Source organism: Phyllostomus hastatus, unplaced genomic scaffold (genome assembly GCF_019186645.2).
Source record: "Phyllostomus hastatus isolate PE091 unplaced genomic scaffold, TTU_PhHast_1.1 phas_scaffold_21, whole genome shotgun sequence".
NCBI classification, from domain to species: domain Eukaryota; kingdom Metazoa; phylum Chordata; class Mammalia; order Chiroptera; family Phyllostomidae; genus Phyllostomus; species Phyllostomus hastatus.
This window is the reverse complement of record NW_025334017.1, coordinates 6,290,659-6,305,908: the sequence shown is the minus strand read 5'-3', so window position 1 is coordinate 6,305,908 and position 15,250 is coordinate 6,290,659. Positions and strand designations below refer to the sequence as shown.

Sequence of the window (15,250 nt, the reverse complement as noted above, 5' to 3'; positions counted from 1 at the left end):
GCATTCCTTAGAAACCAGGGACAGACCCCTGCAACTTTTCTTCCCATGGTCATGTTTCTGAAAGATTAGTCCCGGACAAGGAATGAGAGTGTCATTTTGCTTTGGGTCAGTATTTGGATTTCCGGTTCTCCACTGCCATGGCCAACCAAACTGGGCTGGCTCTCCTTTTTTTAAAAAAAGGTGAATGTGTAATTCACCTTTGGTCACTGTCTCCTTTGCTTCATCCCTCCCTTCCTCCTTTCATTTTCAACTTGCTTTCTGTTTTAAAGAAGATTTGCTGAATTCCTTGAGTGCAGTGCTCTGTGCTAGGAATAGAATGGTATACACAAAAGATACTGTTCTTGTCTTCATAGAGTTGAAAGTCTATTGGAGTGGGGAGTCAATGAATCACGTATTATAATGGTGAAAAGTGCTATATGACAGGGGGAGTGTGTGGGGTTCTATTGTACAGCTAAGCAGTGACACTTAATCTGGACATAGGAGGGTTGGGGAAGACCTTCAGTAACTTGAAAATTGAGATCTTGTAGCAGAGTGAATTGCACAGACTCTCTGACTCCATCTTGTTCAAGCCTGCTGTGTTGTTGCCTATAGATATGCTAATTGTTAGAGGAATTCTGTTGAGACACTAGTTTTTACAAAACCAAGCGTTTGCTGGAAGGTGCCTCTCCAGGGGAGTGGGGAAAATACGTAAAAAATAATGGTTGTTTATCAAAGATTTGCAGGAGCCACAAGACCAGACTGAGATCGGCTGGAGTCAGTCTACTACGAACAAAGAGATTTAGCGATTTCTTCCTCAGACCCCTGCTGATGCCCAGATGTCTGTGGCCGTTGATCACCTCTTGCTCCTCCCATTTTCCCTTCCCTTGACATGAAAGAAGCCTGACCTCTACTTTCTGAAGCTCCACTTGAGGCACCATTATGCCTCCCATATTCTCTGTTGGCAGCTGTCGCCTCCTCGATCAATAAACTTTTCCTTACTCCAAATTCTGACGTTTTGAGTTTTGGTCTTTCAAAGTGTCGGACACATGGACTTTGGACCAGTAATAACTGGAACAGTGCATAGGAGTTAACCAGGGGAATTTCGATTTCCTGGTGATGGTGATGAATGGGAAGTAAAAAGAATTTAGGTAGCAAATGCCTAACAGATGTCAGCTGTGTCTCCCTTCTGCTAAGATGTAGTTAGGATGAACTCCGGATTCTGCATCCTGCAGAAGTTCAAAGTCTACCTCAAGATTTCTGAGGCTGGCTCTTTGTTTTGTGCCTGCCATTTCTGTAAAAACTTTGACCTTTCCTTAATTGCTGCTAACACTCACACAAAGAACTGAGTCATGAACTTTTTCAGCATTTAGGGGTCACCATAAGGGACCCCACTGTGCACACTGCTTGGCCAAATTCAGCAGAAAAACAAATGAGAAATTTTGTTTTTGAAAGTCCTTCGTTTGCCCCAGGACAGGGGGGTTCTGACTTTGCCTTTGCCCCTCCAATGGCCCAAGTCTTCACCTTGCCCTCTCATTCCTCCCCTTTCATTCCTTCTCACCTCTTCCTCCCAGGAGAATCCCCCAAATTCCTCTCATTGCTCACGAATTCAGTCTCACCTTTTACTACTGGTGTCCTAGATTCTTCCCCCCTCCCTTCTGTACGTCTTTATTTTTTTTATATGTCAAGGACAGTGGTGGGATAGTCAAGCACAAAGACTGGCTGTGGAGGAGGAATTTTGAGTATTCTTGTTCTCCAGGTGGATACCATAGATTTTCTCAAGCGTAGGGATGGCTATAATATTAGGTAACCATTTAAATAAATTATTTCTGTTACTGCTACTATTACTGCTGTCTTACTACTCCCACTGCTACTGTCCCTCCTATTTCTACTGTTCTTTGTTCAGCACTTATTGGATGAAGAATGTGGCATCTGCCATCTCATGTTATAATCGCATTCATGCCATTAAGTAGGTATTATCCTAATTTTACAGTTAAGGAAATGAAGGCTTAAAGAGTTTAAGTAACTTAAAGTTACTCAGCCAGTGTGACTTTTACATTTAATCACCATAATATAGAATAGACACTATTACAAAGCACCTTGCCGTGTTTCTTGGCTTTAATTATAAAATGGGTCAGGCTGTGTTCCTTTGTATGTAGTGATAAATAGTGCCATTCATACTGTGACACAGTCTGTAACTAAAAATATATATGTTACTTAAAAAAATGGAAAAGTATTTTCAAATTTGTAAGAAAATTCAATGAGAAGCTATATTTGAAAATTCTGCTCTCATTTATGGGACATATCTAGAGAGTGAGGCACACTTGCAGGGGTTGAACTGTGTCCTGTTTCAGTTTCCTGAAGGGTTTCACAGTTGCACTTATGGAAATGATTTCACATTGAAATAACATTTGCATAAGAAATGGCTTGTGATTAATTGCATATTGCTTTAGTGTTCATCTGTGACAACAAAAAATAAACTGTTTTTACTTATTCCTTGCCTCCTGGTAAAACAGTTACAATCTTGGCAAATATCTGATATATTCTGGGACCACACATACAAATTTCTGCATTTGTCCTCTTACTTCTGTCTCCAAACTGTTAACTCAGAATCACTCCGATTAAACTTTTCCAAAATGTTTTCTGTAAACTGTAATTCAAAATGTTTTACATACTACCATAGCACTCCAGTTTTAAGCTTCTAAAAATAAGGAATTGAAATGTAGGATTTTCATGGGTTAGTGGGGAAGAGGTGAGATTTATGATCAGAAAACCAATATTTTCAGGTTGGTTCTCACATTTCCCAGCTCTATGACTTATCAGCATCAGGTTCCTCCTTTTCTGTCAGATGGGGTTGTTAAAATTTGGAGGTCTGGGGAAATGTGGAAGTTGCTTGAGGTGGAGGGTAGGGAGTGGGTGAAATGGATGAAGATGGTCAAAAGGTACAAACTTCCAGTTATAAAATAGGTAAATCTGAGTGATGTAATTAATGTATAGAATGGGAAGTATAGTTAACAACACTATTGTGTATTTGAAAGTTGCTAAGAGGGAATAGATCTTAAATATTTCCATCACAAGGAAAAATAATTTGTAACTACTTGTGGTGATGGATGTTAACTAGACTTACTGTGGTGATCATTTTGCAGAAATACAAATACTGATTGAATCATTATGGTTTTTTAAAATATATTTTATTGATTATGCTATTACAGTTGTCCCATTTTCCCCTTTCACTCCCCTCCACCCTGTACACCCTCTCCCACCCATATCCCCCCTTTAGTCATGTCCATCTGTCATACTTATAAGTTCTTTAGCTTCTACATTTCCCATACTATTCTTACCCTCCCCCTATCTATTTTCAACCTACCATCTATGCTACTTATTCTCTATACCTTTTCCCCCTCTCTCTTCCTCCCATTCCCCTGTTGCTAACCCTCCATGTGATCTCCATTTCTGTGGTTCTGTTCCTGTTCTAGTTGTTTGCTTAGTTTCTTTTGGTTTTGCTTTAGGTGTGATTGTTAATAATTGTGAGTTTTCTGTCCTTTTACTATACATTTTTTTAAATCTTCTTTTCTTAGATAAGTCCCTTAAACATTTCATAAAATAAGGGTGTGGTGATGATGAACTCCTTTAACTTGACCTTATCTGAGAAGCACTTTATCTACCCTTCCATTCTAAATGAAAGCTTTGCTGGACAGAGTAGTCTGGGATATAGGTTCTTGTCTTTCACGACTTGGAATGCTTCTTGCCAGCCCTTTCTTGCCTATAAGGTCTCTTTTGAGAAATCAGCTGACAGTCTGATGGGAACCCCTTTGTAGGTTACTGTCCCCTTATCTCTTGCTGCTTCTAGGATTCTCTCCTTCATTTTTACCTTGGCTAATGTAATTATGATGTGCTTTGGTGTGTTTCTTCTTGGGTCCAACTTCTCAATGTGCTCAATCTGTTGCTTTTCCTCTTCCCCTTCTGGTACCCCTATAATTTGGATGTTGGAACGTTTAAAGATGTCCTGGAGGTTCCTAAGCTTCTCCTCATTTTTTTGAATTCTTATTTCCTCATTCTTTCCTGCTTTTTTTTTTTTCCTTCTGGTCCACTCTATTGTTTTGAGTCTCAGTTTCTTTCCCATCCCTATTGGTTTTCCATGCATCTTCCTTCATCTTTTTTATGGTAACCTGCATTTTTTCATGTAATCTGCACCCAAAATCAACCAATTCTGTGAGCTTCCTGATCACCAGTGTTTTCAACTGTGCATCTGATAGATTGGCAATCTCTTGGTCGCTCAAAAGGATGAGCCCTGGGGCATTGATCTGTTTTTCTGTTTGAGACCTGTCGCTCCAGTTATGGTGAGGGGCGGAGCCTTAGGTGTTCACCGGGCTGGGCACCCCAGTCGCTAGATTGTGGGGGCGGGGGCAGGGGGGGAACAATGGCGGTAGCTCCATTCTCCTGGGACCTCAGTCCCTTCCCTGGGATCCTGGGTTGCACGCTCTGCCCTGGTCCACAATTGCAGACTCACTGGGTCTGCCAGTTGCCGCTGGCGTACTCAGGATCTACCCACTGCGATCTTGGGCACCCCAGATGCCTTATGCGCTCCCAGTTGCCTTGTGCGCCCAGTTCTCCCTGTTCTCTGTGCTCCGCGACTGGCCCCTGGCTGCTGCTCGGCTCCGCCCCTCCTACCGGTCTGGATGAACGGGTCTACTTCAACTTCTTGGCTGTCTGACTTCCATTCAGATAAATTCTCTATCAGTTCTGGGTGTTATTATGCCTCTAAATTGTTGCTGTTCTAATCTTGGTTATGCGTGGAGGTACAGTGCGTCCATCTATGCCTCCATCTTGCCGGAAGTCTGAATCATTATGTTTTATACTGGAAACTAATATAATGTTCTATGCCAAGTATATCTCAAAAATATTTGTATTACAAAATTAAAAATACATACATATAAAAAGCTTTTTATGAAATCAATATGTCATGGGTTAGACATCTGGATAGAGGTTTATAACTACAGAAATCCTCATAAAAATTTAGTGTATTTGTATTGAAAATAAAAAAAAGAATATATGGAGGTCTGGGGAAAGAGCAAGCATTTACTGAATAACTGATATCAGAGGCACCCTGTACTAAGTCCTTCACATCTATAGTCCCATTTAATCTTCATGACAATCCTCTATGGTAAATAGCATTGTCTTTTACTTAACAGAGAAAGAGGCAAAGACTCAAGAAAGTAAAGTCACATTCGGGACCCCTTAGATGTCACTACCAGTAGTGAAGAGCAGACAGGTGACTTTTTAGTAGGAGAAGGGAGCCCGTACTTGCAGAGTTTCATTTGAAACCTATTTCCTAATTCATTGACCAAGTTTTTGTTCAGCACACAGCCAAGAACGGTGTCCTTAGATGGTGTCCTGCAGAGATGTCCTTGTTGTCCCTGACCAGGTCCTTTCCCTCTGGGCTTGCAGATAAAGGCAGGCCCTTTTTCTCTAATCCTCTTTAGGTTCTTATTATTCCACATTTCTGTCTCTTTTTCAGTCCTCATTTGGGCTTGTGTGTTTTCATTTCTGCCCTCCTGAGTCGTCCTCACCCAGCCTTCACATCTAGGGTTTCTTCCTTTTTCCCCTGAGGTAGCCTGTTCAGGGTCACTATTCCTTAAAGCATTGTCTAAAAAGCACACATATCATGAAAATACTCTTCCTTTCTTTTTGTAAACAGAAAATTATGACTCTTTTGTTTAATTCTCAATTTGTAAATTTATATTTCCAACTAATTTTTTTTTGCTTCTCCCTCTGGATATCTTATAAGTATTTCAAATTGGACCCTTGGAAAATTTAATTAATTATTCACTTCCTGGACTGTGAATGCACCCACCACCCCTGCAACCTCCTCCTTCCTTCTCCCCTGTCCTATCACTTTGCTTCCTTTGGTTCTACCTCATCACCCAAGCCAGAAACATGTGGAACATCCTTAATGCCTTTATCTCCCATCATTGTCCATGTATACAATGTCCTATTTGTAGTAGCTTCTAAAACCCTTTGAAATTACATGTTTTAAATACACATAAAACATAAAGAATATGTAATGAATACCCTTGCACATTTCACCTATCACTTCTAAAACCCATATTTTCTCCAGATTTCTATAAAAATATAACTCATTACAAAATTGGAGCCCCTGTGTTCTTTCCCCAATCCTGTTCCCCAGTATCCCTCTCCAGAGGTGACCATTACCCTTTTCTTTTTGTTTCACACTAGATTTATTGAGATACAACTCATACACTATGTAATTCATTAACTTTAAATATACAGTTTCATGGAGTTTATTTAGTGTATTCAAAGAGTTGTGTAATCACAATCATTTTTAGAACATTTTCATCATCCCATAAAGAAACCTAATAGTATTTAGCTATCACACCCTGACTCCCTAATCCCCTCCAGCCCTTGGCCACTATACGTTTACTGTCTGTTTCTAGATTTGCCTATTCTGAACATTTTGTTTAAATGGAATCATATGATATGTGATTACCTATTTTTATCATTTTCATTCATGCCTTCATATTGTTAACTCCACGTGGTTTCTAAATTCACATGATGACATCATGCTGTAATACCTTGTATGGATGGCTTTAAAAAATCAACATAATGTTTTGTGACGTATTATTTGATAGATTTGGTTCTAGAATTTAGACTTTCACTGCATCATAGCATTTGTCCATTCTTTTGTTGATGGGATTTTAGATTGCTTCCAAGGAAATTTTTTTTTTATCCTAACTCAAAGACATTTTTTTCACTGCTTTTAGAGAGAGAGAAAGGGAGAGAGACAAACATTGATGTCAGAGAGAAGCACCGATTGTCTCCTGAATGCACCAAGACTGGGGATCATACTCGCCTGGATGGGGCATCAAACCCACAACGTTTTGGTTACAGGACGATGCTCCAACTGAGCCACACAGGCCAGGGCCAATTTTTTAAAAAATAAACATTCTTTTACACATTCTGCACATGCTTTAGCTGTCTCATATGCAGTTACTTTTAACTGGAAAATGCTGGGTTATAGGGAATGGGCATCTTCAGCAAAACCAGATATTGCCAAATTGTTCTCCAAAATTGATGCACTGATTTACTCTTCTTCCAGTAGCTTATGAGAGTTCCTATTGCTCCAAATTGTCATCAAAATCTGGTATTCACAGACATTAATTTTTACCAATTTGATGAGTATGAAATATTATCTAGTTTTATTTTGAAATTTTCTAATTACTAGTAAGGTTAATTATATATATTTTAATATGTGTATTAGCCACTAACATTTTATCCTATAATTCAAGAATTATTTATCTTTTAAAAATGATTGGTATGTTTTATCTTTATATTCTGGATACTAAGTCTTTGTCAATTTGTGTCTTTATTTTACTGGTGTAATCTTTGAGTAGAGAACTTTTTTATTTTTAATTTTTAGCTAACTTTATCCAATTTTTAGGTAATTTTGGGTTTATATCTTTTTAAAGAAGTTCCTTATTATTTTTATGCCATAAAGATATCTTCTATTTTCTTCCAAACATTTAACAATTTTGCTCCTCACCTTGAACTCATCCTTTTGAATGGTGTAGTGATTTAATTATATGTTTTCCAGAGGGATAACAATTTCCTCATCAACTTGTTGAATTGTCTATAATACTATCCACACTGGTCGGTAAGGCTTTCTCTGCTACATAGACTATATATATCTGTGTCTACTTATATCCATCTCCAGTACAATGTGATGTATTGAATATACACACAAATATACACATGCACACATTATGTATGTGTCTTTATATAAAAGTATATAGATATTTCTGAGAATATATTTTGTTTCATTGATTAATTTGCCTTATACAACTGATATGACATGTGATCTTGAGTATTTCCTTAAATTCTCTGCTTCTGTTTCATCCTCTATAAAAAGAGGACACTAATATTGTTAATTCATAGGGATTGTGAGGATTAAATGAGTTACCACATCTTAAGCTCTCAATACAGTACCTGGCACATGGTAAGTGCTCATTAACTATTGATAATTATAATTGATTATTATAGCTTTCAAGTAAGGTCTGATAACTGATATGGTAATTACCTTTCTTTATTTTATTTAACTTCTTTTAGTTACTTTTGTTCCTTTACTCTTTCAGATGAATTTTAGATTCAGACGCCAAATCATAACCTTCTATATTTAAAACTTTTTATTGGAATAAACTATATATATATAACTATATATATATAACTATATAACTATATATATATATATATAATGTTGGAGACAAATGAAATCTTTATATTTAGCCTTTTCACTCATGACAATACTACATTTTTCTATTTGTTTTATTGTTTTTGGGGTTTTAAAATAATTATTGTTTTTAATAATTTAATTTTCATCCCCCAGATATACTTCATTTTTGTTGATCTTTTGGAAGAGGTCATATATTTCTTTTTTTTAATCCTCACCCAAAGACATTTTTTTCATTGCTTAACACTGAATGGTTGCCTTCTTGTACATGCCCCTACCTGGTATTGAACCTATAACCTGGGTATGTACCCTGACTAGGACTTGAACTCATGAATTTTGGTCTAGGGGATAATGCTACAACCAACTAAACTATACCAACCAGGGTTCTTTGGGGGTTTTAAATAACATTTTATGATTTCCCGATAAAGATCTTTTATAGCCTTTGTTGAATTCATTCCTCAGTACCTTATAAGGCTTTTTCCTTTGGTTATTTTAATAAATAGTATGTACTTTTAAAAAATAACATTTTTAAACTAATTGTTGCAGGTGATGAGCAATAATTACTTTTTGTATACTAACCTTAAAAGTAGAAAACTTGCTGAATGTTTTTATTATTCCTAGGAGTTTATCTGTAGATATTCTTGGATTTTTCTTTTACTTTTAAAAATTTATTTATTTATTTTTAGAGAGAGAGGAAGGGAGGGAAAATCAAAATTGACTTGATTCTTGGCTTCACCCACACTACTGTTGTTTCCCGGTAAATTGTTCTTTATTTCAATTAGTGTACCCTTCATTTCTGACAGAATCTTTTTTATGCTGCTGAGGTCCTCACTAAGTTCCTTGAGCATCCGTATAACCAGTGTTTTGAACTCTGCATCTGATAGATTGCTTATCTCCATTTTGTTTAGTTCTTTTTCTGAGGTTTTGATCTGTTCTTTCATTTGGGTCATGTTTCTTTGTTTCTTTGTTTTGGCAGCTTCCCTGTGTTTGCTTCTATGCGTTAGATAGAGTTTCTGTGGATCTCTGTCTTGGTAGTGAGGCCTAATGTTGTAGGTGTCCTGTAGGGTCCAATTGCACAGCCTCCCCTATCACTCAAGGGTACTTGAGGTGTGTCCTCCCTGTGGGCTTAATACACTCTCCTGTTGTAGTTGAACCCTGATTGCTGTTGGCAGGTGAATGGGAAACATTTATCTAGGTCATTCAGCTGCAAGGACTGACTGTCCACTGATCATCAGCCTCCTCCCTCTGTGGAACATCAGCTGTGCAAGGGCAGGGCAGCAGTGCTCTGACATGGTCTGTAGCTGTCCACTTGGTGCACAGGCTCTGGGGTTTCCTGGGTGCTGCTGGCCAAGGTCAACCCCCACCTGTGTTCTGCTGGGGGCCATCCTGCATGAGCTATAGAGCAATCTGAGTTGGCTGCTGCTTTTGTGCTGGGCTTGGAAGTTCCCAGGAGAAGCCAAGCTGTCAACCTAGGCTGGCTGCTGCTAATGCCCTGCCTGGGGCCACTTAGCAAGGGTTATGGGGGCTGGAGGCTCACTGAGGCCAGTTGTTGCTTATTGTAGAGGATTTAGGAAGTCATGAGGCATGAGGCAAGATCAACATTTCATATGGAAAAGCCACTGTTAACAGCTTAGTGGGCCTGTAAGTTGGGCGGGACAGAATCTCAGGGGACAAGGCCAACAGTGTTAGCCAGGTTGATGGAGTCTCAGAGATGGCCTTTGCCTGCTGGCTCTGTGGCCATGTGTGGGAAGGGCACAGAAAAGGGACAATGGCCTCTGTCTGCCCTTCTTTCTGGGAGAAAGCTGTCCCCAGCTCTCATCTTGGTGCCAGGCACTTCAGTTCCTCCCTGTACACCACTGGAGCCTTTCAAGCTGTTTGCAGTGTTGGAGCTCAGAGGGAGTGAGTCTGACTGAATAAGTCCATATGTGGTTCTGATAGGGAACTCAAGAGTTGGAAAATTTTAGTTTAAGGTAAAAAGTTATAAGCTTAGTAAGTAATGTATATGTTAAAGCTTTTGTTTCAGAAACTACACATAGATAAGGCCTGTCCTGGCTCCTGGGAAAACAGCTGACTTCCTGGGGCACTGCTAAGGATTACCACCTGGGGACAGGTGGAGGCATCCGAGCCTTTGTGTTCCAGGGAGAGACAGATGAGACAGCTGACCACCTGCCCCTGGGAACAGCTAACTACCCAGGACAGGAATGTTGCAGTTTCTTTCACCTAATCCTCCCTGAACTTCAAAACCCCTCACTGCACCTTGTTTATTCCCTGCTGTAAAAACTTTGGCCTTGGAAAGAAAAGACAAGATGGACTGTTAGGGTATGAACACCTTCTCAGATCGCTGGCCATCTGAATAAAGCACCCATAAAGATTCAATCGCTGTCATTGCCTATTGGGTTTGGTAATGACAGGCAGCCTGAACACCAGTGTCTTTTCCAGTTTTAGTTCTTTAAGAGGAACTCCTTGGGACTACAGAAGTTTTTTCCACTGACTCAATCCCTACTCTGTTGGTTTTTCAGCCAGAAGATTTGAGGACTTATCTTCCTGGCGTTGGAATCCTGGACTAAAGGGGCTGCTGTGGGGATGGGACTCCTTATTCCTTAGATACCCTCCTGAATTTTTATTTTCCACATGTTGATGTGGAACCAGCCCATTCCATGTCTCCGCCCCTCCTTGTAGTCTGGATGGATGTGGTTTCTTTAATTCCATAGTTGTCTGAGTTCCATTCAACATGGTTTCTGATGGTTCTGAGCGATGGTTGTTTTATAATTTATTTGTAATTTTGATGCGGTTGTATGAGGAGGCAAGCTGTGTTTACCTGTGCCTCTATCTTGACCAGAAGTCTCACCATCCTTTCTGTATTTTGAGGTAACGTTATTAGGGAATACATGTTTAGAATTTTGATTTTTAAAAAATTTTGTCATTATATAGGAGTGTACTTTATCCTTAATGATACTTTTCCCCTTAAATTGTGTTTGGTTTGATATTTAAATATAGTTCTGCTATATTTTATATGGGTAGTATTGACCTTTTCCCATCATTTTACTATCAAGCTTCCAGGCTACTGTGTTAGGTCTTTAAATGACATGGGTATAGCAGGATTTTAAAAAAATTATTCAATCAGAAAATCTTTGCTTTTTCCTTGAATTATTTAGTCCATTTATATTGATTGAGATTATTGATATAACATGTTTCATTGAGTATATAATACCACGAACTCTAAATATATCACTACTTCATGTATTGCTAAAAAAGAAAGAATATGCTCCCAACTGTTTATGCCATCAATTGTAAGACACATTCTGTTATGAGAGATATCAAATGTGAAAAAAGCATTTAGAAATATAACTAAGCAAACATATAATTTTTCACTCCTTATATTGGCGTAGGTCCAAAAGTCGGACAGTGTATTCATTGGGAAAGCTATGGGGAAACAGGTAGTTTTATATATTACTAGGGAGAGTACAGAATGGCACAATCTCTATGATGAGGAATTTGGTAATTTCAAGACCAATTACAGATTGATTTACTCTTTGGCTCAGCTATGCTTCCAGTAGGAATTTAACCTAAAAAAAATTAGCAAAGATTTACAAAATGACTAGTAGGCCATTAATTACAGTACTATTTGCAACAGTAAAATACTGAAAGCAAACCAGGTGTTCATCAATAGTGTCTTTGATGATTCACTGTGATGCATTCAACTAATGGAGTTGTATGAAGCTGTAAGGAAATGGCATGGAAGAGACCTGCATTTACATCAATATCTATAACTTTATCTGTATTAAATGTATCTGGTTTAGTAGTTTGATCATGGAATCATGTAAATGTTTTACATTAAAAAGTTAAATTAAAAACAAAGGAAGAACAATCTAAAAATTAATAACAAGTAGAAACAAATACCCTAACTGATACCAAGTTGTTAACATAACTACATAGAAAAGAATTATTTTAAGTGACTTTAAATAATAGTATTTTGACTCTACATCTTGAATGGGGTATATCCTAAAGGCAAAAATAATCACAAAAACTTTTTTAGATAAATTCATTAGTCTTATTTTTAGTAATATCACTAGGGGTATTATTTTAAAAGTATAGACATGAATATATATATTATACATAAGAGTATGTATGTAAAACAAGTAACTATGTGACATTCATTAGGAAATAAGATTTGTAGTACATACAAGAAAAATTGAATATAAATATAAAATAATTTAAGTAAAACCTTGTAATCTTTAAAATAAGTTGGGAATATCAATATGCAATAATAGTTAAGTACTTTATTTCTAAAAATACTCATATATTTTAGCTCTGTCCACTGAAACCTCGAGAGGCAATGGCTATCCAGTAGCAATGGGCACCTCTGGTGTCCGGATTGGATTCTCTCAATGCCATTTCCTAATGAAACTGCTCTCAAAAAGAGCTCTTTTGAGAAACTGCTGACTCCCGGTCTGAAGCAAGAAATATACAATATGAGCCTAGAACATTTTGTTATGCCAGGAAACAAGGAAGCGTTCAGACTACTGGTGTATAATTAAAAGCACATGGCAGACTAGCCAAAGATGGGACTTAAGAGTTAAAAATAATAATGTCTCCAATAAATGACATGCATCAAATATATAAATCCATGAGTTCAAATGAAATTGAAAGTTAAATTATATTTATCATTTTTGGAGCATATAGGGCACCAATTTATTATGAAAATGGAGCATATAGGGCACCAATTTATTATGAAAATGCTATTATGTAACAGCATTTTAAGCTTTTCATATTGTCTTCCCTGTGTTACACATATTTCAGAGAGAGCAAATTGTTGAGGAAGAGTTCTTCATGGAAGAACTCCAGCTAACCCACCTGGGGGAAATGATATAACTTCCCTCCCCTCAAACTGTTTTACTAAGAAAATAATGTATCTGGACATTTATCATCAATGGCTACTAACACAATTATATGTACAACTGATCAGAAACTTTACAAAGGATGAATCAGACTATCATCATTCAGACCAAATGATCTATTTTTACTTCTTTAAAACTGGGACAATCAGATACTTTACCTAGCAGCTACCATGATCACGAAGGTGGTTTTCCCAGGGTGAGGCTTGTCCCTTGCACTCTGGGTGTGCTGACCCCTGCCCGTCCCCCAAGTGTGGGAAACTTGACTGCTTACTTTGTTGGTAGTAGGGGACAGCGTTTGTGCTCTCCCTGGCTTAAAAAATAATGGGACAAACAGACATCATATACCTTTTTAAAATTTTTTTAAAAGATTTTATGCCCTGACTGGTGTGTCTTCCCACAAAACGAAAGGTTGCTGGTTAGATTCCTGGTCAGGCCACAGGCCTGGGTTGCAGTTGGTCGGGAGCATACAAGAAGCAATCCGTAATGTTTTCTCCTCACAGCGATCAGCGGGGAAGGCAAGGTGAGAGAGACGGAGAAAATATCGATTGGCTGCCTTCTGTATGCGCCCTGGCTGGGGACTAGCCGCAACCCAGGTGTGTGCCCTGACCTTGTATCAACCGGTGACCTGACTTGGAATCAATTGGCGACCTTTCGTCTTGTGGGGTGCTGCCCCACCAACTCAGCCACACCCATCAGGGCAGACATTGTGTATATTTTGATGAGATGAAGTAGAAAGTACACAGGATCACCTATGAAGTATTTTTTTGGGGGGAAAAGAATAAAAACCATTTACTCTAAATCTGATTACATCTTTAGAGTTTAGAGGAAATACCTGTTAACTGATACCACTAAATGCAATTAGCTAAATTTGGAAAATAAATTCTGTAGGTTTCTCCAACAAATAAATGACAATAAAATAACAAAAAAAAGAGTGGGGGGACTGTGATAGGCATAAAGAGATATAAAGGACATCAATAACATGTAGCACCTTTTTAGGTCCTGATTTGAACAAACCAAGCCAAACAAAAAGAAGAGTTTGAAACATTTAGGGAATATTGAATACTATTGTTATTTTAACTAATGATGTTGTGGCTTATGTTTTAAAAACTCCTTGTCTGTTGGTGTTATTGGTGTTCTATTCTGGAATATTGACAGATAAAGTGATATGATGCCTGTGCTTGCTTTAAAACAATTTGGCAAATTTTTAAAAAGTGGGGGAATTAGATGAAACAAAAATGGCAAGATGGGACCATTGTTGAAGCGGGGAAGTATCACACATGGATTCACTATATCCTTCTCTCTAAAAATAAGCGTGTTGGAACTGATGACATTCAGTTTTAATTGTTTTGTACAGTACGTAAACCTCAACAGAAAAAAATAAAAAAACCCACGTTGCTCCTTTTCTTACTTTATTTTGTCCCTTTCCTGTCTTCTTTTTTCTGATAGCAGTTTTTTAATTCCATTTCTCTCTGTCAATTGGTTTTGAAGAATCCTGTTTTCATTCTTTTACTAGTTCATATTTAAACATGCGTACTTAATAAAATCTAATGTTAATTAGTAGCTCTAAATACCTTCTGCTAAACAGCAGCAGGTCCTGGGGATGCTTTAACTCCAGTCACTGCACCCTACAGCTGTTGTCCAGGTGCTGAGTTCCATCTTGTTTTTGTAACTTTATTTGTTGTTGGTGTGTGAGACAGCCAATGTTTGTTTTAGATTTACTTACATGCTTATGGATGTCTTTACTCATCATTTCAGTTTCATTTTGCTTTCAGTTTCCTGAATATATCTGTCATGAATATTTTCTTTAATGATTTATTAATGGTAAATATTTTGTAAATACTTTGCCTATGAGTGTTTTTACTCATCATTTCAGTTTTATTTTGCTTTCAGTTTCCTGAATATATCTGTCATGAATATTTTCTTTAATGATTTATTAATGGTAAATATTTTGTAAATATTATTAATGGTAAATATTTTGTAAATACTTTGCATTATGGACTGAATGTTTGTGTCTTCCTAAAATTTGTATCTTGAAGCCCTAGTGCCCCAGTGTGATGGTGTTTGAAGATGGGGCCTTTGGGAGGTAATCAGGTTTAAATGGAGTAATGAGCTGGAGGGGGCACGATGTGAT

At 37.8% G+C, this 15,250-nt stretch overlaps 1 non-coding gene across 1 annotated transcript; it reads left to right on the top strand.

Annotated features, from left to right (window-relative positions):
- Nucleotides 1-13,268: 13,268 nt before the first annotated feature.
- Nucleotides 13,269-13,429, top strand: LOC123833399. The gene has a single exon (XR_006788239.1). It is a non-coding gene; the product is annotated as a U1 spliceosomal RNA (small nuclear RNA).
- The last annotated feature ends 1,821 nt before the right edge of the window (nucleotides 13,430-15,250 follow it).